We start from the raw sequence: 6,000 nt of genomic DNA, 5'->3' as shown, positions 1-6,000 counted from the left end.
ATATACTTACCACCAGTCAGCACCAGCACTGACTTAGGGAACACTGATCTAATTATTCTTTCATCCCAGATGTGACAGCCCTAATGTGTGAGTACTTTCAGGTACAGTCTTAAAATGGATGAGGATGTCACCACAAGCACTGTTATTTTGCACTCACATGAACTGAGGGCAATATGGTGGCGCTTGCAGTGATGTCCTCTCCCCTGATTGGCGGATCAGGACAGGACATTATCACAAGTGCCGCCATAGTGCCATCAGTTGGCACTTTTCGTGATGTCCTCTTCCCTGATTGGAGGATTGGGGAGGATGTAGCCACAAGTGCCGCCATTTTGGTGGACGTTCCAGCTGGGTTATGGCCGCCAAGATGCAGACGAATAAAGATGATAGCAGATTGAAGAATGGAGAGGAGAGAAGGAAAGGGAAGTAAAAAGATAGAAGAAGATGCAGAATAAGATATGGAAGCAGAAGTGGGCATCAGAGAAGTTAGCGAAACATTTAGAGAGTGTGAGAGAGGGTGAACGAGAATGCAAGTTAATATAGTAAAAATAATTTCTCTACTTGAAACCCAATATATTTAAATATAACAGTTTGTAAAATTAAGAATATGAAAGTTGTTAGGTGTTGTAGAAGAGTGTGACACATGTATACCCCCATACATTCTGAATTGCGATAAAAGAGACACATAGCAGGGCTGGAAGAAAGACTTGTGTATTGTGAAAGAGGGACACTCAGGGTGTATGCAACACGGTCCTTCTTGCTGAAGAAACTTGAAGAAAGAGGTTCCCCGGAACTAGCCATAGTGAATACTTTACACTACTTGTTGCTTTACCTGTGAATCACCACAAGAGAGAACTACTTACGTGGATAACACAAACTTCTATTTTCATTTACAATCAGTATATTAAAAATATTTTCCAATTTCATATAGTGTGTTAAAAGTTATCAAAATATTTTTATTCAAAATACAGTTTTCATGTTTTTCAGGATGACCCTTTCTTCGTCTTGTATTTGGATACAAAACATTTAAATAGGGCCATACAGCAAACTGATGAAAAGCGATGAGGAAGGCTCCTCCAGCTCCCTGTGATCAACATCCCACGGACACCATGCTCCGAATTTGTAAAGACTTACAACTAACGAGGATCTCTCCTATTTAATCTTACACATTAAGGCAATGCGTGATTCAGAGCCTTCGTACTGACCTACACCTCATTGACACCACAATCTAATCTAATCTAGAGACCTGGAGCACATACAGAGACACTTAGGACCTACCGGAATCTGATGCCCCTGAAGATCTGTACTCTTTCCTGCGCACACCATTTGATCAAGTTCTGAGCATAGCAGAGTTAGAGTGCATAGAGCCGTATGACCCAGATCCCCAGGTGACCACAGACTAAGAGATGTGATATGCCAGATACATAAGTAGCTACTTAAGGAGGAGATCCTGCGGCAGGTCAGGCTCCACCCTGATTTTAATGTAGCTGAGCCAGCAATTCACATCCCCCTCCGACCTCTCTTCGATCACACTGCAAGCTAGGAGGGCTCTCCGCTGGTGCTACGATAGGCAGACATCGGATACGGATGGGGCTTCGCCTTGAGCTTAATTGCCAACAGGGGAGACTTAAGAGTATAATTTAAAACCCAAGAAGACTTCCTTACTTTTCTACAAACCTTAAACGTATCTGAAATTGCATTGCCAGATTGGACCGCAATGCAACTGCATAACTCTCATAAGCATAGTAGGCCCAAACCAAGGCCATTTGCCTACACATCTTATATTTAATACTGTTACACAGTTGTTTGGCACTTAAATGTTTTAAATGGTGCATTATTGCTGTGCGCTGACTGGGCTCCGTTCTACATATATGGCAAACTTCCACTAGAATCTCTCCATATTGGTCAGAAGTACTCTGCATTATTAAAGAGCTGACTGGCTCTGATTGCTGTTCTGATCCCCCTGACATGCTTACTAAAATACCAAAATGCCATTGGCAAAATACAAAAAAAGTTTGACATACATATTTTGAACAAAGCCAAAACACTCATTCCTTTGTTTTGGAAGCAACAGGACCCATCAGCCATTGCCACTTGGATCACAAAAATGGAGGAGTGCAGACAGGTGGAAGAGGTTTTTTAGAGATACACCAATACTTGTTTTTCTTGGTTGGACTATATGACACCAGAACGGATCCAGTCGCTTGTTTCTACATCACTGTCCTGCCTGACATGTAACAGCGCTGCGGAATCTGCCGGCGCTTTATAAATAAATATAATGTAATGTAATGTAAAGTCTGGTGCAAAGGTAAGAGATTGTTAACAAATTTTATGTCCCTGCTGACCTTTAAATTGGTTTAACTTTAAAATGTCAACCACGCTTGTAAGGAAGTATTATACTTTATACCTTTTATTGGACCAACACTGAAAAGCTTTCAGGACCTCAGGGGTTTGTCACATCTATCAACTGCTAGATAAAGGAAATAGCCTGGGCCAGACTTCCATCCCTTCCACCCTTAGCACAAAGAAAAAATAGTGCTTGACTGGAAGAAGGTGTACCTTAAACTTGCCATCCCTTTTCTGTCAAGACCCAGTCTACTTAGAAAACTAGCACTTTTGCATGTTAGGTTCTACTCCTTGTAACATAGTAACACAGTGATTTAGGTTGAAGAAAGACCCAAGTCCCTCAAGCTTAACCCTTCTACCTATCATTCCTGCTTTTGATCCAAAAGAAGGCAACCCCCCTCAATTAAGCTATTTTTTTTTGGATTTTGCCAATTAGGGGGAAAATAAATTCCTTCATGAATCAAATTTCTCCTTGGATCAAGAAGTTCTAGAATATTAATTTTATATTCTATCATTTATAGCCCTGCATATATGCTTTTCAAAAAAAAAATATCCAGATCACTTTTTTGAAGGCATCCACTGTATTTGATAACATCAACTCTTTTAGCAGTGAGTTCCATACCTTCATTGCTTCTACTGTAACAATTTCCTTTCTTTGTTGTCTGTGAAATCTTCACTCTTTCCGTCTCAGAGGATGACCTCTGGATCTTTGTACATTTCTGTAAATGGACAGGTCACTGGAGAGCTATTTTTAGTGGCCCTGCACATATTTATACATTGTTATATTATCCCCTCTAAGATGCCATTTTTCTAACATATATAGATGTGATTCTGTTTATTTATTAGTAACAATTAAGATAACACTATATGTCCTGTCTCATTTTTTACAGATAAGTATTTTGTTTGAGTAGTAATTTGACAAAACAAGGAACTTGTCAAACACATGTAGTTCAACAAACACATTTTGTATATTAGGAATGAATAAGCCATAATAATTTATGCGGGTAATCTTTCCATAAGATTAGGTGACAAGGGCTGCCCCTATCCTCTGGAATGCTCTCCCCCGGCCTATCCGTCTTTCTCCATGCCTTCATTCCTTTAAAAAATCCCTCAAGACCCACTTCTTTAAGGACGCTTACAACATAGCACATTAACGCCCTCCCATATTCTTTTAGCTCACCTTTCCTAGTCCTTCTCCTGCAATACTTTCACTAGTGTGGCTGGTCCATCCCTTATACTGGCACTTTTACACTTTACCTACCAATCCCAACCGATCTATGCTTAACAGTTGTCTGATAAAGTGTAGTAAAATGCTTCAAGGACTGCCTGTCAGTGTGTGTATGTATAATGTTAAATTCATTGTGTTTGTATATGTAGTCTGTGTCAATGTGTGTATAGTGCTAGAGTCAGTGTGAGTGTATATTATTAGACTTGCACATTTGGATATGTGCAAACTTGTTTTTAACAAAAATTGACTGTTTCGTTTCTGAAAACTAGGGCAATCCCAGACTAAACTAACAAAAACTAATTGCAAAACTGACAAATTTTTGTTGAATTGCCTACTATAGATGAGTTATCTGTTTTTCTTTTTTGGGACATTTTCTGGGACTGTTGCCAGTAATTGCAAAATGTTGCTTTATCTGGGGCCATACAGGCGTAAACAAGCTATGATTGGCCTTATGGCAGCACTCCTAGAAGATGTGATTAAGGTTCAAAGTGGGTACACGAGTTAAGCATTCAGACCCCAATCATTCTAACAGATGCTGCTTACTAACAATCCAGATCACTATAAAATTACACTTTTAATAATTTCTTTAAAGATCTCAACCAAAATACTAATTCATATTAAAGAGGTGCAAAGATTTAAAAAGCCCCCCCGGATTTCTTCCAAAAAATGAAACAAAACATGTGTCCGAAATGGTTTTGTACCACGTGCACAAGTCTAATATGAAAAGCGTTAGTGTGTTTGTATGTACAGTGTCAGTGTTTGTTGTGACAAAACCACTTAGCCGAAGGTCAATAAAATCACTTTTAGGGCTCTAAAGCATGTCTTACATTGCAATAAGGCTCAGGAACATTGTATTTCCAGAAATCTGTGCATTTTTATTTACAAGTTTGCAAGTTTTATGCAGATCTTAAAAAATACTACAAAGTAAGAATGCTTCCAAAAATAGACATGTTAATAGTTTAATTTTTAACATTTTTTCAAACAGCTGTTGCACATCTGACTTGGTGTGGAGATTTCTGGTTGCTGTATTGGAGCTCTAGACATTCATCACGGATTATTTAACCACTGCTTTCTGTTTTTATATCATCTTCTGCCTAATATTGGAGCTCCATGACGACTGCACATATCATCCAGCGGCACCATATACATAATTAGAGAACCCCATAGCCATTTTTCTGCACTCAGTCTGCCTTAAAATGTCTGCCTGGGAGAGACCTTGCTGATGCAGTATAACTACCTTGTGTCCTGTCTTGCATGGTGTATGACTTTCGACATTAAACTGACTTCAGCAACCAGGGGCGGACTGGGCCGGGGGGCAGGGGGGCAATTGCCCCCCAGGCCGCCCTAAATCCGGGCCGGTGGGCCGGACTGACGAGCATTCAATGCGGCTGCGGCCGCAAAGTTAAAAACTAAGCGGCCGCGAGCAGGATTGAATGCGGCCGTCATGCGTACCTGGCGTGGGGGGGAGGGGGGCGGTCCGCCCCGGCTGCCGCTCATCTGAGGGGTGCCACCATGCCGGCACGCCTTCAGAAACGATGCGCGCGGCACAACATTGAAGCCACGCCCACCGTCTTCCGCGCTCAGTGCACCGGAAGGACAGGAAGAAGAAGAAGAGGAGGAGGAGGAAAAGTGAGAGTGAAAGAAGAAAAGGTAGGAAAGAGTGGATTAGTAAGTGTGTGAGAGTGATGGGTGTTATGCTGAATGTAAGTGTGTGAGAGTGATGGGTGTTATGCTGAATGTAAGTGTGTGAGAGTTATCGGTGTTATGCTGAATATAAGTGTGTGAGAGTGATGGGTGTTATGCTGAATGTAAGTGTGTGAGAGTGATGGGTGTTATGCTGAATGTAAGTGTGTGAGAGTTATGGGTGTTATGCTGAATGTAAGTGTGTGAGAGTGATGGGTGTTATGCTGAATGTAAGTGTGTGAGAGTGATGGGTGTTATGCTGAATGTAAGTGTGTGAGAGTGATGGGTGTTATGCTGAATGTAAGTGTGTGAGAGTGATGGGTGTTATGCTGAATGTTTGTGAATGAGGGTTTCAGATAGCATGGATGTGTAAGTGTTGGGGGATAGCTTGGCATAGGGAGTCCGTAATCACATTCCTTTCATGCCCAGATTCCAGCATGTAGTGGCTGCCTAGGCATGATAGGAGTGTGATTGCTGTTATAAATTATTTTTTGGTCCAACTTCGGTGTGTTAACACTTTTATTGGACAGAATAATTCAATGACAGTATTAATATATATATATATATATAATTGCAAACAGCAATCACACTCCTATCATGCTAAGTCAGCCAGCACATGCTAGAACCTGGGCATGATAGGATTGTGATTGTTGTTATATATATGTGTGTTTGTGTGTATATATATGTTAATATTGTTGTTGATTTTTTTGTCTAATTTTGGTGTTACTTTTAATAAAGTATTTTAA

Source organism: Sceloporus occidentalis, unplaced genomic scaffold (assembly GCF_023333645.1).
Source record: "Sceloporus occidentalis isolate IW3139 unplaced genomic scaffold, rSceOcc1.0.p SCAF_44, whole genome shotgun sequence".
Lineage (NCBI taxonomy): Eukaryota > Metazoa > Chordata > Lepidosauria > Squamata > Phrynosomatidae > Sceloporus > Sceloporus occidentalis.
The sequence above is the reverse complement of the archived record's forward strand: the minus strand, read 5'-3'. Positions refer to the sequence as shown.